The sequence below is a fragment of the Phocoena sinus genome, chromosome 18 (assembly GCF_008692025.1).
Source record: "Phocoena sinus isolate mPhoSin1 chromosome 18, mPhoSin1.pri, whole genome shotgun sequence".
Taxonomy (NCBI): Eukaryota; Metazoa; Chordata; class Mammalia; order Artiodactyla; family Phocoenidae; genus Phocoena; species Phocoena sinus.
The window spans coordinates 72,570,739-72,597,201 of NC_045780.1; the positions used below are offsets into that span (position 1 = coordinate 72,570,739).

At 37.4% G+C, this 26,463-nt stretch overlaps 1 pseudogene; it reads right to left on the reverse strand.

Annotated features, from left to right (window-relative positions):
• Positions 1 to 21,234: 21,234 nt before the first annotated feature.
• Positions 21,235 to 22,286, reverse strand: LOC116743348 (annotated as a pseudogene).
• Positions 22,287 to 26,463: the final 4,177 nt, after the last annotated feature.

A 26,463-nucleotide genomic window follows, 5' to 3' on the forward strand; every position in this document is an offset into this window, starting at 1 on the left:
TTTAGGGCAAGTAGGTTATTGAAACAAGCTATTTAAATTATTTCAGAACACCAAAGACAATATTTGATTTCTTCATGGAGTGCTGTATTAGTGTATTTAGATCTCAACATCTAAAAAGTGTGACATCTCCATTTTTTTTTTCTTCTTCTTGGTATAGAGTAGTAAAAACTTCATGGAGAAAATAACGTCAAGCCCATCTGCAGTAAGAACAATGAAATGAAAGCCTGGAGAGCAGTGGTATTCTGGATATCAGCAAGAGATACCAGTTACCCTTGAGTCATTCCAAAGGGCACAATTAATTCTTGAGTTCTGTGTGCTGTTTACATTACTTATTCAATAACATCATGGCTTGAGATTTATCTAATTAGTCTACATCCGTTTCATCAATGAGAGTTGCTTAGTATGCAACAAAATGTGTGAGCTGTCTGAAGCAGAGGGTCACTTTGCCAGGCCAGATCTGGAAGTTGGAACCTGAGGGAGCTCCTCTATGACATTTCTCCTCACCAACATCCACTGTACCAGCTTCCTGTGCCCCATCAGGTAGACCACTGAACGCTTTCTTTCTACCACACCTTGGTGACTGCATGGGCTCCCTCCACATCTGCAATCAGGCAGTTCATGGTTTTCTCAAGCCTCCTCACTGTAAAAGAGTGGTTGCCTTCTTCAAAGAGCCCTGAGTCAGCTCATACGTCCACTCCCACTGAAACCCAAAGCCCCTACAAAGCGGGGCACAGCTAATTGTGAAAATGCAACCAAGGGGCAAAGGGGGGAAGGGGTAAACTGGGAGATTGGGATTGACATATACACACTACAATATATAAAATAGATGACTACTAAGAACCTACTGTATAGCACAGGGAACTCTACTCAGTACTCTGTAATGGCCTAGATGGGAAAAGAATCTAAAAAAGAGTGGATATATGTATAACTGATTCACTTTGCTGTACAGCAGAAACTAACACAACATTGTAAATCAGCTGTGCTCTACTCAATGCTCTGTGGTGACCTAAATGAGAAGGACATAACAAAAAAGAGGGGATATATGTATACGTAGAGCTGATTCACTTTGTTGTGCGGTATAAACTAACACAACATTGTAAATCAACTGTACTCCGATAAAAATTAATATAAGGGCTTCCCTGGTGGCGCAGTGGTTGGGAGTCCGCCTGCCGATGCAGGGGACACGGGTTCGTGCCCCGGTCCGGGAAGATCCCACATGCCGCGGAGCGGCTGGGCCCGTGAGCCATGGCCGCTGAGCCTGCGCGTCCGGAGCCTGTGCTGCGCAACGGGAGAGGCCACAGCAGTGAGAGGCCCGCGTACCGCTAAAAAAAAGAAAAAGAAAAAGAAAATTAATATAAAGTGAAATGGAAAGTTTAACTGTTTAACGACTTAATCACTAAATCCCTGCACTTTTGCCATACTCTAAAAGCAAATCACAGGGTCCTTGCATTACAGAAAGGGAAGAGAGTATAGGTTGTGAAGAGCAAGGAAGTGAAACCCATGGGGCCACCCTGGGTATACCACACATTAATATTAGAGTATTAATATATCTATATGTGTGACAGTCAGTGTCAAATGCTATTCATAAGTCAATACATATTTGTATATTTTATTCTATACTGTTTCTTTCCTCTCTCTTAGTTTTTAAATAAAATATCAGATACAAAATCGGACCAAAGGTAATTTTTAGCGATTTCATTGTTGGCTCAATTTTAATCCTTTCTCAACTGTGAAGAATAAGAAGTTCCCTCTCAACACTGAAAGATGAAAACTTTAGGAAACCGGCTGATATCGCAAGTATTCTGAGCACTGAGACCATAAAAAAAATATCAGAAATAGAACAACATTGCTTTTTAAATCATAAGCTAATGTCATCAACTGCATAAACTAACTTTTTCTCAGAGCAGTATACATAGAAAACATATCTGACAAAGATACATTGAAAATGTAGAAACGGTCATTGTAAGAGGTTACTGCTACTGTATGTTTCTGTAACAAACTGTAAATGATTGAAAACATTAATGCAAATCATTGTCCCATGTGTATTAACTATATGTGTGTGATGATTAACATTGATCTCATTGCATACTAAGTGCACGTGTGTGTGTGGGGAGGGGAGGTTGTATGAGAGAGAGAGAGACAGAGAGACAGAGAGGGAGGGAGAGAGGATAGTTATTAAAGATAGCCAGATGACAGTCGAGCGGAGAGGTTGGATCTTCTGAAGATAAATGAGTGTGGAAGCCGCTGACCTTCACAAGATCGTGACTGGAACTAGATCTGTGGCTTCTGTTCGGAACGAATTTCTTTGTTTAGAGCATTTATTTGGCATGTGCAAAGCAACTTGCCTACATTCTATTTTATCTATCACCAAAGGGTCCTGTGGTCACTACTAATATAATATCTATTTTTCTCAAAAGAAGACAGAGGCTTAGAGAAATTAAGAAACTTGATAAAATCATATTGCTAGTAAATGAGCGGATCCAGAGTTAGAATAAGGTATTTAACGTCAGAATCTGCACTTAGGTTACTAATTCAGGCTTTTCAATTTCAAAGGCATAATTGAGTCTAGGAAGGAGAAAATAAGAGACCCTTGGAGGTGAATTAATTTCAACTGCATTGATTCATTCCCATTATGGCACACTTATTGCCCAAATAGTCAGTGTATTTTCACTTTTTTTAATGAGAAGCTGCTTTTTTGATCTATTAGAACTTTTAATAAATAGTCTCCATATCTGCATGGAAACAGTATGAGCCCTATCTAAATATATCTTGCCTCTAGGTTTCTTTTCACTGTTTAATAACTTCTCACTATCGTGTTCTCGCATGTGGTTTTTTCTTCCTTTTACATCTACATACTCTCACTTCTTTTTGTTTATCCATGTTTATTATGAAAAAGTGAGACAAAACTTTTCTGTTAAGGGAAACAACATAAACATGAATGCATTCATGTAAAAGAGACAAATTCAAACAACCCCCTGAAGTTTCGGAAGAGTGTGGAGTTGTTCTTGACTTTGGGTATGAACCCTGGAAGAAGAGCCGTCTGCTGTGGCTCTACTGTGAAGTAGGGGCAGGAATAAACCGCCTGCCTCCTGATCCAGCTCCTGACTAATGCGACGTGATGTGTCCTGACACTAACAGTCACACGTTAGGCTGCAAGCTGTGTGCTTGTGTATGTCTTCTCTTTTTCTCTCCCATATTCACAGCACTGGAATTCATCATCTCAACTGAGGTTTTGATGATCAGAATTTCCATAGATTTGGTGGAACCCACCAGCCATCTACAATCCATTGAAGGATATATGCTCCTTAGATGGTTCTCTTAGAGACAAGTTTATTTACCTGAATGGATGATCACCAAACTCACTTCACTGAAACCTGGGAAGGTGAAGGTGAGGGGAATAATTCCATGAGGTCTTTGGACCCCGGAAGCATTTGGACCAGGAAGCATTTCTACACTGTGGCTAATGCCTTCGTTGCTTGTTTCTTACTACTTACCTTGAGCAGCGTTCTAGTCTGGGTATGACCTCAGGAGAGCTTCCTTAGATCTATCAGCACAAATGATTGGATGATGACAGGACCAGAGAGGTTAAGTGACTCAGATACCTCTGGGAGGTATATTAGTGATGGCTATTATCTCAAGGCTGCTGAAAACTCTACCTCGGGGGACTCGAGGGAGAGGTTACCTATTACCAACATGTTGTAGATAAAGTAAACCATGGCTAACCACGTTGTGTCCAGTCCAGTGCTGGACTCAGTAACCCTTTAATTGCTGGTTGGGAAGAACTACTTGGGAGGAACGTAAACCCCAGAAGACCTCTTGATTCTTCTCACCACGTCTTCATTTCCCTTTAGCCTTTCCCTTTAGCTATTGGCAGCACTGAGCTTCAAGCTAGGAGTGAGCTGTGTAGGCAGGGAAGAGCACCCAGACTTACTGAGGGTCTGATGGGCTAGTCTCTGTAAGTAAAATGGTGAATAAGAAGTAAACTCCATTTTGCACCTTGGAGTCTAAAGGGTTGACAGAAATAAAAAGAGAAATGTATTTGCAATGCAATGGAGCAAGCAAATGACAAAGCCTGTACAAGCTATGATGGTTGTGGGAAGCAAAGCATGCTTAACTGTCTGTGGGGCTTCAAGAGAAGTCTTGAATGAGTACATGACACTTCAATCTTTTAATATGGTTGGGAATTCAAAGCTATTGCTGATAAAGATCTATCCTACCTTTATGAATAACAGAAAAGAAGCACTTCCATCTTTGAATCTCTTTTTCTCTTGCTTGTAGAGTCATTTGACATTAATGTCCCAAATTATAAAATTTACCAAACTGTAGAGGCAGGCTTGCCCAACAGTACTTGCTTAAGTGTACGTAATATCTGCTCGGCCTCACGACTGCCATCGCAAAATGCAGGTACACACCAACAGTGCAGATCTAATTTAGACTGAAGGGGATAACTCTGGAAAACTCTGACATTCTGTACAATTAAATGAACACTCCATGGGTTTTGTTGTTTTTAAGTGAAACTTCTTATGCTTGTCCCCGAGACCATAAAATGTGGAACAGTGCTGGAGGCCCCTGCTATTTTTATCTGAAGTGCACAGAAAGTATGACTCTTTTTTTAAAGGAAATGTCATTTTGGTGATGTGTTGCCAGCTACTCTCACATGCACAAGGTGACTTTTAGAACAGTACTTTAAAGTGCCCAAAGTCAGAAACTCAGAATTTTCAGCACCCTGAAAGAATCTTAATGATTAAGACAATATTTCTTCAGATGCTAGACCACAGAGCATTGTTTTTCAATCACAGCTGTACAATTCTAATAAATGCTCAGCACAGCCAGCTGAGTATCTATCTGTAAGTGTGTATCAATGAAACAGGGTGTATAAATTCTGAACAAGGCGTGAAATGACTTAGGATCCCAAAATCTAAACATAGGAGCATAGGAAACGCTGATGTCAGTTGGGGGAAAAGATCGATCACTTCAGAGTAGTATAGGTTCAGCTCTATCTGTGTCAGAAAATCAAACTCAGATTATTTTTATGTTTGGAAATAGATGGGCTATTTTAGCAAGGTAATTCTATTTTTAGGAGTTGAAATATTAGTAAACAGGCCTTGCCAACATTGATAAAATGTTCTTGTTTTGTTTTCTTTTAAATTCAATCTTACCTATAATGTTTGTGTGATCAATAACCTTCAAATGCAGACATTCAAATGGAATTTTGCAATAAGAAGGTTAGAATGTACCTCCTCAGATAAAGTGTTATGTATGGATTTCAAAGTCAGGGTTAGCAAAAATATGGAACCTAGAAGGGCCTCCTCTCAATACACGTAGACATCCAAATTGTGACCAATAAACTGAACCTCAAAAAATGTGATTCATCAAAAAAACATAAATCATAGAAGTGTCTCATTCTGGCATTTCTAGGTGATTTTAAAGTTGAAAAAATCCCCAGGTATTTGATACCTTAATATGTATAAGCTTATATTACTTTGTAATCCACTGCTTAATATCTGTAACCTCAAGAATGCCATCTAATACTTTTTAGTGTTTAGTGATTTCCCCACGTAAAATATAAATAAAATCTCAAAATATTTGGGGGTTAAAAAGAATATAATATATAAAATCGCTAGAGGTTTCGTCTAGCTCCGTTGTCTATGATTCTATTGGCTTTTAGAACAATGGCATATAAATAATGCCGAACCTCAAACTCCAGTGAAATAATTTTTATGTTTTATAATATAAAAAGATTATAAAAATAATACTTATATAATTATAAAAAAGTATTTCAGACCTTTAAGATTATACTGAGTTTTCAAGATTGTCTGATTGACAGCAAACCTCACGTTTCTAATATGTGACCCACTTCTTTTTCTTCCTCCCCTTTGTGCTGCCCTGTTACTTCTTCCCTACTTACCTGAAATTCCAACAATGGTTATTCTTAATCTTCTTGTCAGAGGCTACATAAATAACGCTAGTGCCTGTCTGGGTTGAATGTGCCCTCTGGGGTCAATGGAGAAATTTTTTTCATGTGAAAATTTGAACTTTCTCTTGGATAAAGGCCTGTATTATTTTCATAATTCACCCACAATTATGTCATCAGTGCTTTCTTTTTCAGGACTGCTAGGCATAGAGTAATTGATAACAGAACAGCTATACCGTAGAGTGACTTATCTTTATGAAAATAAACCACAGTTATAGTTTGAAACTTACATGAAAGAAAAATTAATGGGTTAGAGGAGAAAGCATTCTATAAATCACCCCAACTCACTTATCCATTACCAATTGCAGTGATTGGTGAGTGATTCTAGATATTTTATGCTTTCAGTGATCATTAAAGGACAGTATATTGGATGTATGGAACTAGTTTATTAGTTGTCTTGGTCAGTTTATTCAAGGTTCTGTACATCTTACTTCATATTAGGAGACAAAATGAAAAGTGAAGAAGGCTGCCGCAGCACCCTGACTCATCTTGATCTGCCCAAATCTCTATAACTCTCAGTGCAACCATTTCAACAACTGAAACATGGGAATTATGATCCTGGGAGATGCTGTAAGATTATTTGAAAAGTGCATTGTACTATTCAGATACACATTGCTACATAAGTAGAAAATATTTTAAGTAATGCTACATAAATCACTCTGAATTTCTTAGCAAAGGGAGATAGTATTTTGAAGATGAATTTGAGAATTAAGCACTTAATGAGGAGTCACCTTATGAATATAAATTGATTCTTGGGATCCGTGCATCAGCTTGAAGTTTAAGCAAAATGGAAAAGCTGTGAACAGGAGTTTATTGTTAAGAAGCAACTTGAACAGCTCCTTTAATTCGATGTGTCATTTGAGTTGTTGTTAAATAGCCTTAGCTTATTTTGAAATACAAATTAATTATCTATCACAAGCATGCCATTGCTTATCGCCTTCAAACTCTCATTAGTATGCAAATGACTCTAATTAGGTCACTGTCAGACAATATTAGTGCAGAGTCACTTTCCATGGTTTAGAATGAAAGCTTTTGGCTCCTAAATATTTATAAAACTGTTTCTGAAATCAGCTTTACTTAATTGGGATTATTCTGGAAGTCTTATTGGTTCAGAGGAAATAATCTCAGACAACAGAGGAAAAACAAATCATCCTTTAAAAAGCACCAAGTTTTAATTGATGCACATACAATTAGATTATTAAAGAAGAATATTCATGTCTGTAATATAAATGTTCTTTTAAATACTTAAATCACTACATATGTTTCTATATATTTTTATCATCTGTTTTTTATATATCAGCATGAAAACAGAAGATTAATATGACTGTAACATGAACTTTAAAGAAAGTTTGGTTTATTAGGAATATTTTTAACAGTAGAATTATTAACAGATATTAATTAATAAAACAGGGCAACCCATAGCTCATTACTGTGAGTTCCATACAGTGGATTTGTGTGTGTGTGTGTGTGTGTGTGTGTGTGTGTGTGTGTGTGTGTGTGTGTGTGTAGTACGCGGGCCTCTCACTGCCGTGGCCTCTTCCGTTGCGGAGCACAGGCTCCGGACGCGCAGGCTCAGCGGCCATGGCTCACGGGCCCAGCCGCTCCGCGGCATGTGGGATCTTCCCGGACCGGGGCACGAACCCGTGTCCCCTGCATCGGCAGGCGGACTCTCAACCACTGCGCCACCAGGGAAGCCCTATGTCGGCTATTCTTGATTACATAACCTAATTTGTAGGGGCTTGGTTAATTTTACAGACTATTTTATACAATGTTGCATATCTGAAATTAACACAATAACATATTATTACTTAGGATATATAAAAATACATAATGTAGAGTTCTTCAGAATACATCTTCAAGCAACAAAAGATTGATGTTTTCTGACTTAAGAACCATACGGAAAACAATTTGAATCGGCCCTCCTTCTGGCCTTGCTTCCTGTAGAGTCTCCTTGACACAGCGATCGGAGGAATCCTGTTAGTGTTCAAGTGAGACCCTCAGATGGCTTCTGTCTCATTCCCAGCAAAATCCCAAACCCCTCCTATGCCCTCTCAGACTCAACATAGGCTGGCTTCTCATTACTGCCTGACATCTAGTATCCCTTTCTTTGTTCTCTTTGGTCCGCCACACAGAGCTCTGGTGTGTTTCTTGAATGCATCAGGCAGGCCCTCATCCAAGCAACAGGAAATTCCTTCTGCTAGTATCGGCTAACTTGCTCCCTCCACACTTTATTCAAAATCCACCCTCTCTGAGGGGCTTCCCATGGATAGCCCTCCCTCAGGCATTTCCAATCTCAATAAGCAACATTTTTTTTTCCTTTCTAGTGCTTAGCATTTAACATGCTATTTTTCTTATTTTTGTTACTACTTGCTTCCCCACTAGATCATGAAGTACATACAAGAGAAAGATTTTTTGCAGGAAACCTTGCTTGGCATTATAAAGCATTTAACACGTATTTGTTGAAGGAATAAATAAACAAATGAATATCATATCTTCCCACTGCAGACGGGTTATATTGCAGTCAAATTTTTCTGCATCCTTTGTCAATATTCTTTAAAGATACGGAGTATTTTAAAAAGGATTGATGGAGGATTTGAAAAACTAACTGTAGAAAAACACTTTTTTGAAACATTAAACTATTATATGAAAGGTTAGGAACTGAATGTGAATTATCTTTGCACTTAGCACTGATTTGAATGATTCTCTTTTTATTTTTAAAATCAGTGTGATTGGTAATGTTACTTTTGTGTATTCATAGACTTAACCTCCATTAAACTAAATTTTGGGGGAGTTCTTTTATTCTTGTAGCTCAATTGCTTATAGCACATAAAAAAATTAGGACAAAATCTACCTCTTGGAACTTTTATGAGTATTTTATAACTATAGAAATAGATTCTCATATATATGAGTATCTCTAGGATGGTTTATTAGAACATATCAGGACCATTGCATTTCTGAGATATTATTTTTAACTGAGTGCTTGATGGAAAATTTCACATATCTCATAACCAAATGCTTCTAGTGGAGGTGATTTGCAGCTAAGCAGTTTCCTGATGACAAAAATTAGAATATTATCATGTCATCTATTAATAAAGTGCTATTTTTGCAATTTTTGACACATTGAAGTAGGCTATCTGTGTGCATTATTCTGGTAATCACTCATGTGTTCAGTATTTATAATCAGAACATTCATCCTAAATGAGACCCTTCACAGAATCTTACTATTCATTTTTATTTAGTTTGTTTTCATATTAAGTATTATAAACCGAAACTACCATAACTGGAAAATGTTAGAGTGATAAATACAAAGATATTATCATGTTTTTCTTAGCTGAATGCACAGACATTTTAATGCTATTTTTCTGAATATAGAGGAATTTTCCTCACACTTCATACATAGATACATTTATTTTGTTGTTATTGGTGATGATAATGACTATTGGTAATACATATTTAAAATCCCCCACTAAAGTTTTATACTATATAGGAAGCATTTTTCTGGGTTATAAACAGATATTATTAAAGAAACTATGTATGGTAATTTCACTTTCTTTTTCCTTTCAGTGATTTTAACAAATTGTAACTATCAAGTTCTCGGTAGTGAGACATTCATGTGCTGTTCCTGTTTTCTGTTGTTTGTCCCAGGGTCCGTCTAGAAGATGAGATAATTAAATTGCTAAATTTGAAAATGCAGCATTACTTAAATACCAGGGATAAAAATGAACTAAAGCCCTGGAGTCACAAGTCCCAAGGTCAAGTACTACCTGCTCATAAATTAGGGTCTTGAGCAAATTTTTTTTTTAATTTCCATTTTCTTTCCTGTAAAATTCTTCCCTGAACTCTCATGGTTCTGCAGAAGTGTCTCAAAGAAGTCAGGCCCAAATTATACGAAGAACAAACCATCTCCATTTCATCTGGAGAAGCTCTGCTTTTCATATACTTTATATCTATAGTTCCTAAGATTTCCCCATGTTATGTTTCTGTTACGTTCATACTCATATTTCATGATCGTCCGTCAGTCAACATATACTATGAATCTGATAGTTGCCAAACACATTTTTATGATGGATTTATAAGTTTTGTTTGAGTATTTTTTGTTTGATGACTTGCTTATTCTTGTGATTGTGTTCCAACAATCATTTAAGAACGTAGCTCAATGATATGGAATTTTCTGTTTAAAAATGTTGACTTCAATAAAGTCAATATAACATTAAAACTGGTCACACAGAGTTTGAGATTTCCACATATAGCTCACATAAAACCTGCAAAAAAAGCAAGTTCATTTCACTAAATCAATAAATCCCAAACACCCTTCTGTCGCAATACCTTTGAGTGATAGGCTACATTTTCATCAGTAAGAGTGGCACTTTGTAGTGTTGTTTCTGATGTAAGAAATGGTCAGATTTGCAATTCCTAATTGGTTGGATTAGTCTTCAAGACCTGCTTAACGCTAAGGTACAGAGAGACTTACGCAGTAGTCAACCTTTGGCACATAATTCCTGGCCATGGAAAGATCTATTTTCATAATTAGAAATTTTTATTTATGAAATTATGACACTGAATTTGATGTTAAAATGACCATATTTCTACATAATCATGAGTACTGAAGAAATGGAAGAGAAATGAAATACTTTGTCTCTTAATTCCAAGCGATATCACTCTTTTTTCCAACTATAGAGATTTGATCATCTCAGACCATTTTTTTCTAAATCTTCAAGGAGCAAAATAGTTATACTAGTCATGTAAAATTTTACGGAGGCATCTAAGAACAGATATTTATAAAGAAGAGTGTTTGAGAGTACTGGACAGGAACCACTAGATATCTCTTTTCTTAAATTTTTTGTTTTGTTTTTTTTTGCGGTACGTGGGCCTCTCACTGTTGTGGCCTTTCCCGCGCAGGCTCAGCGGCCATGGCTAACGGGCCCAGCCGTTCCGCGGCATGTGGGATCTTCCCGGACCGGGGCACGAACCCGTGTTCCCTGCCTCGGCAGGCGGACTCTCAACCACTGCGCCACCAGGGAAGCCCCTTGAGTATTTTTAATACCTCAAAAACTAACCGATAACTTATTTGGATAATAGATTACACATTTCTCTATGCTTTACAGTGAAAATGTGTGCCGAAAATAATCAGGAAACAGACTGTGAGATGCTAAAATGTAAATTTATTGGTAGGATCACATAATGTTTCCAGCATCTTCTCCATCTGATTGGAAGTGGTAATGCCCTTGATTCAACACAGTATTGCATAATCGGTTATTCAGTCTGTGTTGTTTGAATTAGGATGTTTTAAAAATATTGGATATGTTGTTTTTTAAAGTTAAAAGGGGAGCAGACATCGTCTAGTCCAATTCTAGGCCCAGAGAATGAGCTCAGTTCTTATTTCTTAATACAAGAGTTTATGAATAATTGGATACGTGAATTAATGAATGAGTATTTGAGGCTGTTTAGTGCCTTAAGTCTAAAGACCAAGGACTCTGGAATGAGCTCTCATGCATGACTATCCCTCAGGTTCTGAGTTCATAAAATGGAAAGTATCTGCTTAGTTTATTTTCCCAAAGAGGTAGGAGACCAGAATATTAATGGCAGGAATTCGTATGACAACACTTGGCAGGAGAGGGGAGCAAAGATTTTTGCAGGGGGCTGTTGTGCTTGAATCAAGGAAGGCAGCGACCTGTAGCAAAACTGAGTGAAAACTTGGGCATTTTGACAAAGTAAATGTCATTCTCCAGTGGCTAGGGGGAGAGCAAGCTTCTCTTGTAGAGTCCAATGGATGATGTGACAGAAGGCCACAGGACAACTGCAGATCTTTTTGAGCAAATTAGTTCTCATAATACCCCAAGGAAAAACTCTTCAATATTAAAAAAAAAAAAAAAAAAAAGGGTTGCGTGGTTACATGAAAAAACACCCTTTTGAGTCCAGACCGAAAAGATGAAGCTGTTGATATAAAAGCTCTGTGTAGCCAGGAAGGCATGGCTTGTAAAAGAAAATAGAAACTCATTTTCCACCTCTAAGATATTTTACAGTAAATGAATTAGTTTTAAAGTACAAAAAAAAAGTGTAGCTAAAAAAGAATATCATTTCTACCACATGGGGAAGAATTCTGACTGAATTCAAAGTGTTTAGCTGGCACTTACGCATGCATACAATGGAAGAGGCCCACGCATAGTAAAAACCATGATGTTCATTTCTCTGTTGTTTGTAGTGTAGCCATCAATGAAATTGGGAAAAAATGAATCAAAGGAAAAAGGAGCATGTTATTTTGTTCATTTAATTATTGATTGATTGATTCATTCATTTATTAGTGTTGCTTATGTGTAACTTATATATATTTGAAATGAGGTTTTGTTGCTTTGATTTGTTCCTGTTTTTGTTTTGTCTTAGAGAAAAATTGTCAGAGATAAATGTTCTGAAATGTTTCTTCCTTATTTCCTTCCCCCTTCTTTCTTCCCTCTACCCCTTCCTCCCTTTTTTCCTTCTTCTCTTCCTTTCTAGAAACATCTTCTTGTTTACTTCTTCCTTATAGAAATATGTTTTTTACTACAAGCAAATAACATTAAAACCTTTGGGATTTTATTTTTATTTGGAACTTTTCCCCCCTTGGATTGCTTACTGTGATACTTCCTTAAACATGTAAACAAATAATTTATTTTCTTATTCTTATCCCTTCTCCATCTGTAAGCAGTAATTTGCATCTTTGTGTGTGTGTGTGTGTGTGTGTGTGTGTGTGTACGTGTGTGTGTGGTGGCAAGTGAAAGTAGTCGTCACTGAATCCAAATGGGCTTTGGTTTCTTAAATTCCATATCTATTCCTCAGTGATATCAATAGATCCTTGAATATTACGTTTTAAATCATGTTTGCACGTTTAATCATATTGTTTACGATAATTGTGGATTCGTATAGTTGGTTCTCAAAAATTAACAAACCTAACAAAACTATTTTTATTATTCTTACTTCCACATATTAAAATTTTTCTGGGACTTCCCTGGTGGTCCAGTGGTTAAGACTCCACACTCCCGATGCAGGGGGCCCGGGTTCCATCTCTGGTCGGGGAACTAGAGCCCACATACCACAACTAAGACCTGGCACAGCCAAAGATAAATGAATAAATATTTTTAAAAATAAATAAAAATAAAATTTGTCAGCACCTATGGATTTTGTTTTTTGCATTTGCCACCCAAATCTACATATAATTTTATACTCTGAATTTAAAAATATTTTAGTAGATTTTTTTAGAGCAGATTCACATCAAAATTGAGCAGAAGCTACATTCGGCATATATAGCATTTTAAAATATAACCATATAATTAATTTTAATTTGGGATAATTTAGCAGACAGAGCAGTCTTTTTAAGTGCTTCTCAATTTTTATCTCTTTAATAATTCATTCAGAGAAACAATATTCCAAATGTTACCTTGTTTCAATTAAAAAAAAAATTACTGGCAAACCAAGCAAATAAGCTATACCATCAGAGATTTTAAAAGTAATTAAATTCTGTGTATACATAAGTGAGTCTGCTATACTCTTAGATAATACAGACTATTTGTACAACATATAAGTTTAAATATCAGATGAGAGCCAATGTGGAAATTGTAGTAAAGATAAAAGAGAACTAAACATATGATGCAGGATTAACTGTGGTCTACTGAAGAGAGAAAGGAACCTGGATCTCAATAAAAGATTTATATTTACTAAAAGATTCAATGTAGTTTTACTAAAATATTGATAATTAATTCAATCTTGCACACTTTTTCGTGACTTTTCCTTCGCATTTGCCTGCTTTCCTGAATCTCTGGGTCACTTTATATTTGCTCTATCTTTGTGTACATCCTGATTTTACCCACGTGGAGTTTCATTAAGTGGCCTCCCAATTAACATAGAAATAGTACCGTCAAGCTTAAGAAAAAATAAATCCAAAGCCTTATTTTCAACCATGTAAGAAATGCTTCAGACTAGGAGGCTCTTTTATAACGAGTCAGTGACACAAAAACAGCTGCATAGTCATATAATTTCTTGAAGCATTATTTATAAATTTTGCAGTGATAATTCTAGTGGTAACTGAGAAAAAAAAGAGTACAGCACCGGCAATGAAAGTGACAGAGGTAACATCAGAAAAAATGGAATTGATAATCCTTAATAATTTCAGAAAAGAAAACTATTGAATTTATTTATTAGTATATATTTATTTATTAGTATATATTATAAAATTGAATGGGATCTTAAAGTATTTTACCGGAGGTTTGTTTTCTTCCCAAAAGAACATTGATTCTAGAAGTCTGTTCAATTATCCAGACTTTATGTAAGATAAGAAATAACTTAAATTTTAACTATCAAAATATATGTTTTTCTTGACTTTTGATAATAAAAAAAATACTGACATTGATTTTCGTTGCCAATATGTTACAAAATTATCAAAACAAAGCTTAAACAACAAAGCCAGTCTCACAACAGGACTCAACACACCAATTAAGAAAAGACTAAACTAAAATTGATTCTTCTTGAACCTGCTCTGAGGTTCACTGAATGAATATTTTGGTGGAGTCAGGGAAAGAGAGAATTACTAGGCTCATGGAATTTTGGGTTAATGAATTCCTTTTACCATCCTGGGTTTGCACTTGGCATCATTATCCAAAATGATTCTGTTAATGTCAGGAGTTAAGGGGCAAGAGAAAAAGATCATGGATGGGTGATTTAATATGGGGTTATATGCTTACATTATTTGTCAGACTCTTAAGTAAGTAAATATAGAACATAGGCATGAATAATGTCTAATATCTTACTGTATCACTTTATTCTAAAGTATCAGATATGTTTATTTTTTCTCCTAATTATATGCTCAAGCTTGATAGATTATGATGTAGCTACTGTTTCAAATTTTCAAAGAAACAGTCCAGGCTAACTGCTTAAGCGCAAACCTAATTTGTGTGTAAAATTTTATCTTTTTCAGGGAGCCCTATAATCTACCTTGGACATTACACAACTACAGAGAGGATCGTTTAAGACAAGACAAGCATATCCAGGGATGAGATGGTAGAGAGAAGCAGATGATCAAGGACCATATCTTGGAAAGTACACATGGTTAAGAAACAGAGAAGGTAAAAGGAATGTAAGATAAATGAGTTAGAAAATTATATAGAAAAAGGAAAGAAATATAATTATTTATTCTAGTGAAGATAGAGGTAAAGAGCAGGAAAATCAGTGTACAATGCTCTTTAAGAATTGAAAGCGTTATCTAACAGAGGATGATGACTTGATATAGAAGAATAAAAAGGCTCTTAGCCCTCTGAGGGCATGATTGCTAGACCCACAGGATCAGGGCCACAAAATAAGTTTCAGTGGTTATGTCACAAGGTGGAGTTTAAAAAGGTAGAAGGAAGTAAACAAATCTACAGTCTTTATGGCTAAAGGCTACCAGAAACAAGACTGAGTGCAAAAATGTGGAGGAATTTCAAACAGGTATAAATGATGGCCAACTCTATTTATTATTCTTTGTCTTTTTCCCTGTTATAAATACACATTGCAGACTCATCTTTACAGAAGATGAATTAATTGCACGACTGTTTCAGGTTTAAACATATCTGGGAAAATCAAAATTATCTGTAGAAAGCTTTTATAATTAATTGATATAGTATGAATTAAAAAGAAAGTCAACATTATTTTTTTTCTATTCCTTTGATGGAGAGAGGAAAAAAAATGGAAGAAGGCTTTGACAAAGAAATGCTTTTACTGTTCAAAGGGAACTTGTTTAGGAAACGGAACACATTAGCATCTGATGCTAGAGCTTTCCTTTCAAAGTGAAATTAAGCTGAGTAATAATAACCTCCTCCCTTCTGCCTTCTTTAAATAAATACATTCGAACATAAAACCTTGCATTGTGGTATGAAGCTTACAGCTTCTTTTACCTTTAATGAGACCAGGCAAACCACGGGTTAAGAATGATATGTTAATGAGAGAAGGGAGTAGAGGCAGCCCCAGGATGTAAAGAACTTTTATTCTTCATGATTGTGTGGAGAGTTTCCTTCACTTGTTAGCCTCCATGCATTTTTGTAACACATGAAAGACCATATGGACTTCCAATTGTAAAGGCACTTTGACTTGGGTGTTTATATTGCTTTGCCAAGAATTTACATTTCCTTAATGGTAGATTCAGCCTTCAGGGACTATTTCCTCTTTCCTCAGCCTACAAACCCAAAGGCATTCTTCGATCATCTCCTATCCCTTGGACCCCTGAGCTCCTCGGCACACCCCTCTTTCTTGTTCCCTAAAAACTCTTGTTTATCCCCCTAGATTAATTGAGAAATTGACCACTTAGATTTAAGTATTCTTCTCCAACCCATGTTCTGCTTTATTCCAATCTCTCAAACTAGACATCACATATTATAGTTATATAGAACTAATATTCATTTATATTTACCCATATAGTTAAATCACATTTTTAACCAGTGTTTTTATGTGTCAAATCTACACTCTAAAATCATTTTCCTCATTCCTGAAATGTGTCTTTCACAATCTACTTAGTGAAAGTATGTTGGTGATAAACACTTTTGAGTTTTAGATGTCAAAAATTGTAAAATTTCATTCTTGATTGGAATTTTGAATTTTAAGTTCTATTTTCTCTTAGAACATTACAATTACTATCTCACTGTTTTCTGGCTTTCTATCACTGTTGCTGTCACTTAGTCAACGGTCAGCCTAATGGCTCTTCGCATTTGTCTTTTCTCCCTGAATGTTTTAAATTTATTTTTTCTTCGAAGTCCCTTCACTTCAGTGTGAAATGTCTAGGTGTGGATTACCTTTTGCTTGTAATTTCTATGCTTCCTGGATCTGAAGTTTACTGTCTACTAGCTGGAAAACTTTCAGACACTATTTCTTTGAATAGTGCCTCTTAAAGTTTGTTTCCCTTTCTTTCCTTTTGGAAAATTAATTAAATGTATATTAAAATGTTTCTATTTTCTATATCGTTTTTAACATTTCTTTCATAGGTCCATGTCTTTTTCTCTCTCGACTGTATTCCGCTAGCTTTGAGGATATCTCTCCATCTATGTCTAATCCATTGAGTTGCAATTTTTCAATTGTGGTTTTCATTTCCAGGTATTCTTTTCATTATTTTTAAAACCTTTTGGTTTATTTCTTAAATGTTGCTCACGTTTTCATAATTGCCTTCCTAAAAGCATATTAAACATACTTATTCTATATTTTGTGAGTGATAACTCCAAAACCTGAAGTCTCTGTGTTATGTGTTTCAATGCTCATTCATGGTACCAAGCTGCCCTGGGTATTTTATGATCTGTCACCGTGAGTCCCAAATTCTTTGAGGCCTAGGTTGAAGTTTGTTTGTTTTTCTTTAAAGGTTTGCGTTTTCTTCTGAAAATGCCTGAGGATAATAACAATCTTAATCCACTATAAATTAAATACTTTTGGGCTTCCCTGGTGGCGCAGTGGTTGAGAGTCCGCCTGCCGACGCAGGGGACACGGGTTCGTGCCCCGGTTCGGGAAGATCCCACATGCTGCGGAGCGGCTGGACCCGTGAACCATGGCCGCTGAGCCTGCTTGTCCGGAGCCTGTGCTCTGCAACGGGAGAGGCCACAACAGTGAGAGGCCCATGTACCTCAAAAAAAAAAAAAAAAAAAAATTAAATACTTTTCTTGAGGATTTTGGGGATATACAGGTGACATGAATATATACATGAAAACCACATGAGGTGTGATTTGTAACTAAGAATTTTCAGGGAAAATTTTCCCCTTCTATCTAGAACTAAGGTTTAAAAGAGTCAGGAATATTTTTTGACTGTTTACTTAGTGGAATATTTGTACACTTTTTACCTTTAAATATGGGAATAGCTTATAGGATCTCAGTTTCATGCAACCAAATTCATTGTCTTTTTCCCTATAAATTCCATCACCATTTCCCCCTAGTTAGGAATCTTCACTGCCCTTGACCCCTGTAATTCCCTCACTTTCCCACATCTGTTGATGGTGATATGGCTTGCATTTTAGTCCCTGGACGTAGGGTTCTATCTCAATTTACCAAATGCAAACAAGCCCATAACACTGCTGATTTGCTTCTAGATGATCTGGTCCTGTGCGTATGCTTATTTTAAAAATCTGTATTATACACAAAAGGTTCTCAATACTTATTTTGAAATGAATAGACAAATGAATAGTGCAGTCCAATAAACAAAAATTTTCAAAGTCTACAACAAACAACAGTGGCTTGTTCATGATAAAATATAGGATTGTATCCTGTGCCAAATATAATATAAACTAATTATATGGTCATTGAAGGAATAAGTGCCCCATCATCATTTCTAAAACTTTTATTATGGTTATGGTATACTTGTCATTAGGATAAAACTTATGTTGCAATTATGCAACCATTACGCTATTAATTTATTCCCTCTCCCTCCTAGCTTTTGCTATCTCAAACCATAAAACCATCTGGGAATCTATTCTGGCACAAAACATACATTTGGGAAGAGGGTGCAATTTTATTTTTGCTCATAAGCCATATAAATTCTATTCAGAGCATCTTCTATAACATCTCTACAGTTAGATTTCAACCTAAAAATAAATTCTTAAATATTAAATAGATCTGGTTGTTACTGTTTCTTAATGAATTAGTAACCAAATCCCCCTTTTATGACCAAAGGCACTATAATATCCTTGGGTTTTTAGGGTCAGATTCAAACACACTGCAACATATTTTGTTTATATTGGCAGTGTACATTTTTTGATACAATTAAACCCTGGAGTCAGCCACCCTCTCTGCTCTCAGGTGGAGTGTCCCTCTCTGTATTCTTTGGATCCTAAGTGTTTGAAGAGCACCTTATCTCTGAGAACATGGGTTTCAGGAATACATTGCCTGGATCTCCCACCCATTAGTTTTGCCCCATTATTATTCACCACCTGCAAAATGGGATGATAAACTTATCACATAAGGTAGTTGCCATTTTTAACTGACACCATACACATAAGGTGCTTAGAAGTGTGTCTAGCACTGAAAAAATTCCTTGATATATGACTCATAGTAGCAGCAGGAGTAGTAATGTCTTAATTCGCATGGATTTTAATACAGTTAGAGGCTCAACGTTTCAAGTCTAAATAATTCCACAAGCTTCAAAATGTACAACTTTCCTCTGACTCTTCTACCGTTAGAAGAATGACACACCAACTTGATATTACTTGTGAACTCTTTTTCTCTGCTGAACACCGATGTTATCCTTTGTCTATCATCTCAAATTCACGTTTTGTTATTAATCTAGTGCTGCTCCGTAATGTGTGGCATAAAATGACACATCTTTAATATCTCACGGTTTCAAAGGGTCAGGGTTCTGGACACAGCTTAGCTGGGTCCCCTGCTCCAGAATCTCTCACAAGGTTGCAAACAAGGTGTTTTTTTGTACCTTATTGAAGTATAGTTGATTTACAATGGTGTGTTACTTTCAAGTGTATAGCAAAGTGATTCAGTTATATATAGATATAGATATACATTCTCTTTCATATTCTTTTCCCTTATAGGTTATTACAAGATATTGAGTATAGTTCCTTGTGCTATAGGTCCTTGTTGGTTATCTATTTTATATAAAGTAGTGTGTGTATTTTAATCCCAAACTCCTAATTTATCCCTCCCCCTTTTCCCTTTGGCAATGATAAGTTTGTTTTCTGTCTGTGAGTCATAAAAGGGGGATTTGCTTACTAATTCATTAAGAAACAGTAACAACCACTATTTCTTTTGTAAATAAGTTCATTTGTATCATATTTTAGATTCCACATAAAAGCCATATTACATGATATTTGTCTCTGTCTGACTTACTTCACTTAGTATGATCACCTCTAGGTCCATCCATGTTGCTGCAAATGGCATTATTTTATTCTTTTTAATGGCTGAGTAATATTCCATTGTATATGTACCACATCTTCTTCGTCCATTCATCTGCTGATGGACAGTTCTGTTGCTTCCATGTCTTGGCTATTGTAAATAGTGCTGCAGTGAACATTGGGGTGCATGGATCCTTTCAGATTATGGTTTTCTCTGGATACATGCCCAGTAGTGTGATTGTAAGATCCTATAGTAGCTCTATTTTTAGTTTTTTGAAGGAACTTCCATACCGTTTTGACCAGGACTGGAGTCTGATTTGAAAGCCTGCCTGGAGAACTGTGTCTTCTCACTGTTCAACAACACATAGCATTTGTTTCAATTGGACATGCTTCATAGCCCTCTCAGAAATGAATTCCCACTTCAGTATCCCTTTATTCAGTAATCAATTCCCAAATACCTACTCTGTTCTTGTATGAGATGTTATGAAGTCATTCTGCCAGCTTGACTTGGAAAGCATCTTGCCACTTCTGGAACATGGCCCTACCCTCCAAGTCTTAGCCATTCCTCCACCCCTCACAGAACGTCTTGTCTGCATTCTCCAGACAACAGTACTTGTTCCTTCTTCTTACCTCTCATTTTACATTTAGAACCACACATTTTGGCAGTGAGATTTTCTCCGATTTGTTCATATTGGTCATACGGAAATAGGTATTAATGGAATAACAAATAACTTGAATGTAAAATCCATGCCTTATTTTTGACTTGCACAACCCCCAGCACAGATCTTGGAAATTTGGTACAAATAATAATAACTATTATTAGTAAATGATTATCTAATTGAATCATTTTTCAGCATGGAGATCTTGTTATTTAGTATTAGAAAAGTAATGCTGTGTTCTGGTAGGATCTTGGAAAACACCGATAGGATTTTTATTTTAAATTGTGGTCTCCTGAATGCACCTTTAGAACAAGTGCCTTTTTTATTCTTTATTCTGGAAGAGATACTACCAATTATAAATTATCACTGCAATTACAGATTCAAGGCTTGAGTTTACAAATAACACTGAGCAAAAATATTTCCTTCTAAAATATTTTAAGGACAGGTTTTATTTAGCATTGTGTATATGTTACAAAATGGTGTGATGAAGTTTTAGCAAATTTAACTAGTTTGGTTAGACAATAATACACATGGTCAGGAAGAGGAAACAAAATCTCTAGTTCCTCAGTGTGGCCAAAGCCCATTTTAACATACTGCACAGCGTATTTAAAGCTTCAGTCGACAGTCATACATAAGAAAGATTTAAGATACTATACCATGGAATGTTCACTTAGAAGAAGTGCCCACTGAGGTTCCAAGATTCTACAACAGAAACGCAGAAGACTTTATTCAGTGTAATGTTAGACACTTTATTTCTCCATTCACTCATGTTTTTCCTCCTAGAGTTTTATAATTTTTCCTTTGGATCTTCATGTTTGTATGCCTCACTGTTTCCTTTAGTCTAATCGCAGGCAAGGTAGATCGCTGTCTGTAAACACAACCATATGGATGAAGATGATAAACAAGGTATTCTAACACATACACTGCTGTAGAGTCAACATAGTGAAGGTAAACTGCAAGTTCAAAACAGCAAAAAGAACCCTCTACAGGAGGATAATAGGTATAGCCCCAGCACCAAAAGTTTCTGGTTAGATAAACTTTCAGTGGTGTTCTGGTCCAAAAAGATGGAAAATTTCTTTTCCAATGGGGTCTTTAGAATCCCTGCCTCTACATTCATGATTTCCATGTGTCTCCCCAGGGCTGTCTCCCATGGCAGAACTGTGTGTACATCCGTCTTTCTTGGCTGCATCAACAAATTTCAACACTCCTTTGCTTGATACATCTCCTGCTTCTTCACTCATGTAGCCCTACCTTATATAGGGCTTAAGTCTTCTCCCTAAGGGTATGGGTTCTTCAGGGTTAGTCTGCCAAAAGCCATCTCAGGTTCTCTTGTATGACACAAGCATCGTCACCTGATGTCAAGAACCAATCAGTATCTTCTAGACAAAGCTCAGGAATGCACTGAGAAGCTTTCATTTTTTCCCGGTAGAATTGGTCCCTGCCTTCTTTGGTGTTTAATCCCACAGTAAGGAAGTCTTTATTTCCTTCCGAACTCATGAACAACACTTTAGTACAATGCCGGGCCCAAGTAGATTTGACATGTTTGGTTCTTTTCTTTAGATTTTTGAAGCCAGGTCATCATAACCCAGCAAAGATTTTTAACCCTCCAACAAGAGTTGTTCAGCTATGTCTGCGTTCTCACCTGCACGCCAGCTGGCATCTAAAGCCCATCTCTCTTTCTAGATGGTTGCGCCCCTTATCACGAAGCTCATTGTGAAGAATAGGCTGTGGGTCACCCCACTCTCCCGAAACAATATTAAATAGCTGAGAATATAAGGGAAAGCTGACTGCTGACCCACAGAGGAAGGAGAAGACATTTAGCCAAGACCTGGAGGCCATTCCCAAAGGCGTGTCTCCTAAAATCTGCAAAGGAAGTCAAGGGACCATGAAAATACACCGTGCTTATCCTTTATCCCATCTCTTCCGGATAGGGCCCCCTCCTGAAAAGCGGGTGCAGGAGACGGGCAGGAGGCTGGAAGCACTCGGTTCACCTGCTCCCTGGAAACTGACAGCACAGGGCGCTATCTTGCCCTCTGGGGGCGACATTGCCCTCCCAGTGTCACTCCTCCCGGCAACAGAGAAGGAGGTGGAGGTTGACTCAGGGATGCCTGGTCACTCGTGGCCTGTTTCAGCTTCAGCAGCAACTCTCCGAGGGCTTCTCCATCCACACGCTCGGATGGGCAGAGCTCCCTCCCCAGCATCCTCGCGGTGAGCTCCCCACCCCGTGCCCATCACGCCCAGCGAGACCACAGAGCAGCCACCCCGGCTAGGGACTCTAATGAGAAATCTCGACACCGATTCAGATAACGTGTTCCTTGGATGTATAGTGCATTTGGAACAGAGGATGAATACATACATCTCTTTTTTCGCTCCCTCTTGAAACTGCTCGAAAGCTACAGTGAAGAGATATTTTAAAAGATATAAACAGAATTATTAAGGAAAAAAAATGTTAGAAGAGAAAAGAGCAACACCGTTTTCGAAGAGGTAAGGCAAATAGTGAAAAGTTTTCTTAATAGACCCAGGATGACAAAATACTGTTGGGGGTGGAGGTGGGAAGTGGCAGTGGCTTGAGAGCCAAAATGAGATAGAATGAACCATTTCCAGCAGGTTTTCGAATTTCCAAGACTACTAATATTAGCTGGTCACTCCACAGGGAAGATAGAGAAGGATGATTATGTAGAATGAGATCGAAAGGGGAGAAATAAAGCTAAAGTTGTGAAGGAAACATTCTGATGTCCTAAATCTCTTCTCCCACTGAACTCCCAGACACTTATCCTCCATGCAGGATATCAGAGGAATTTTTTTGCAAAAGAAGACGATGACTCTAAGAGAAGATTCCTAAGGATACTGATTGTCAGTTCCCCATCAAATGGCCTAGCTGAATCACCACTTGGAGAAGATGGTAGGGGACGTACCCTTGGAACCTCTAAACAGCTTCCTACTTTGCCTCCTTACAAGGAGCAGAATCAATGGAGTCAACCAGAGCCTCTCAAACAAGAGGTCTGAAGTAAAGGGAAAACAAACAAAACAAAGAAAGAAAAAAGAAAGAGAGAGAGAGAGAGAGAAAGGAAGGAAGAAAGAGAGAAAGAAAGGAAAAGAAAGAGAAATGGAGAAAGAATTTAGAGGAAATAGGGACTCACCAGGGAGTAGAAAACTTCAAAAATACTAAAACACTACCCTGGATATCCTCAGACAGATAAGAAAATATATTGCAAGCTTGAAGTAAGAAAAATATACTAGAAAAAAAGAGCAGTCTGAAAGCTACACACACACACATTCATACATCACACACACACACACACACACTAAATATCTTGGGGAAATTAACTCAAGAGAGCAGAAGTAAAACTCAGTAGAAGTTTTGGAAGATAAAGTTGAAAAAAAAAAATCTCCAGTAAGTAGGGCAGAAAGACAAAGATGGAAAACACGAGAAAAGATTAAAATAAAAATTATTCTAATTGAAGTTCTAGAAATTCACAAAGAGTAACAGAGAGAACAGACGTGAGAGCACCATGAATTAGATAATTCATGGAAACTTGCTAAAGAGAAAGGGCATCAGTCTAGATTAGAATGGCATTCTAAGTGCCCTGTGTACTGACTGGAGGGTACGTGCCTCCTAGGTCCTGGGAACAGTCAGCCAGTGTTCCCTGAGTGCCATGTGCAAGGAAGACCAGGTTCAAAGTTGAACGCAGAGAGGAAAGAGTCAAATCTTTCAGTAATTGATAGGCATCAGTGATGACTCAGGCTTTTACTGGGGTAGATGGGAAACGACTGCTGTGTGTTGAGTAGAGAAATGACGTCTGTTAGTTTAACTTGATCAATCGAGAACAACAGAAAAGAAGACAAAGACAGAGCAAACCTATCCATTTGCAGCACTTGTGATAAGGTAGAGATGAGGGAAGGAAGGGGTTTTGACCTGGGTGGTAGCAGCAAAGGTGAAGAGAGTGGTGGGAACCTGTATTTAAATTTAATATTTAAATATAATTTGGAGGTAAAGCTAATAGGATTTGCTGCTAGATTGAATGCAAGGTAACCCTACGACAAAATTTTTACTAGTGGTAGAAACAGAGTTGGTTTTTCTTTCCTTTCTTTTCTCTTTTTTTTGGGGGTGGGGGTGGGGGTGAGGGTGTTGTTTTCAACATGGTGAGCTCGAAATGTAGATTAGACATCCGGGAAGAAATGTTCAACAGGCGGTTGAATCTAACACTCTGGGATTCAGAGGAAGAACTCAGACAGTAGATGTAAACGGGAAGCATGCGATGAGGTGACGTCATGAGGGGTTTGAGTGCGAATAGAAGACAGCCCTGGGCTTACCAGCATTTAGAGGTCGGAGAGAGGAGTCAAGTTCATGAAAGCAGACTGTGAAAAAAAAGGCTAGAACACCAGGTGTTTCCTGGAATCCAAGCGAAGAAAATGTTTCAGGGTGCAATTATGTCAAATGTTGATATTCAAGTCAGATGGAGAACAGGAATTAGTCTTCTTGTTAATGGCTTGCAAGCATGGTGAGAATGCAGTCCTGATTGAGGAGGGTTCAGGAGAAAACGTGAAGAGTTCAGTTGAAGAGAGTGAGTCTGTTCAGACAATACTTGGTGTAGATTTGCCTTAATGGGGGTTGGGGGGGAGGGAAGGGGGGAGGAGTAGAGAATTGCAGAAGAAATGTGGGAACGGATGCTAAATGTATTAAGAGAGGGATTTTTCTTTTTGAGAATGATAGAAAAAGTGTTTGATGATAATACTGATTCAGTAGAAATGCAGGGAAGGGAGAAGAGCTACAGCAAATGCCAAGTGTGGGCCAGAAGGATGTGTCAGCAGGAGGAAAGCAGGCAGTACTAGGAACCCAGATGGCACATCTGTCTTTACAGGAGACGAGGTGGAGGCATGGCAGACGTGGGGTCGATGTGTCATATCTGAGAGCTGGGGGAAGGTCTCTCTCCTGCTTGCATCAATTTTCTCAGGAAAACAGAAGCAAGGTGGGGAGAAGACGTTAGAAGCTTGGAGCAGGGGAACATTTGAAATGGTGGTTGCATGGGCGTGGGAAAGTGAGTGGGCCAAGTCACCTTGACCTGAGTTTTGGGTAGAATGTAGAGTAATAGAGACACCAGCACTGAATACTGATCAGACCCAAAGTAGACTCTAAGCTCATCAGGAGAAAACGTTGAAGAGGAAGGTCCATGTGTGTGAGAGAAGGCAAGGAGAGAAAACAGAGCTAAGTAGAAAAGAACCATAGCAGAAGGTTAATAGTTACTATCGCACATGCAATTTGTATAAAAAGAGGTGAATTCTCAATGAACCAGATTCAAGAGCTAAGTGGTTTCCTGTTAAAAGGACTGCATTTTATTTCTAGAGCTGGTGGAACTACTTAATTCTTTATATGCATGAATGGCTTTCATATAAATCACATTTGAAAATATTTAATATTTGAAATATTGAAGAAGGAATAGGAAAAGGGAGAAAAAAGTACATGCCCATTTGTGTGTGTGTATATATATATGTATAGATAAGCTATACATTTAGGTGCCTGAATAAATAACGCATGTATTTATTTGTTTACACTTCATGGCCTTCCTAATGCCAAAAAGGATCTGAGATATAAACAGATTTGCCATCTCTGTAATGAAGCATCGTCACAATTAATAGTGTGTAGCTGTGCATTGCAGGGAACAGTAGTTTCAGCTAGACTAACCCACTTAATTATTAAAACATGGCATTAAAACTAAGATTTTTTTCCTTGTGAAAGTCATCTGACAACTCATGAATCAAATGGAGCTGAAAAACAGCAGTGACAAATGCAGAGAACAGCGCAGTTTTCTCGTCTGTCATTTACGAAATCTTACATTTTGTCAACAAATTTCCCCTGATTAACATATCAAAGCCTTTGTTATTATCATCTTTTAACAAGAAGGTTATACACGTGAAGTTGTATGAATTAAACCCCACCTCTCAACCCCCATCAAACCATTGTTCATGTCCAAGAAAGTAAAATTTGAAAACCAGTACGTTTGTTGGAAAATGGTAA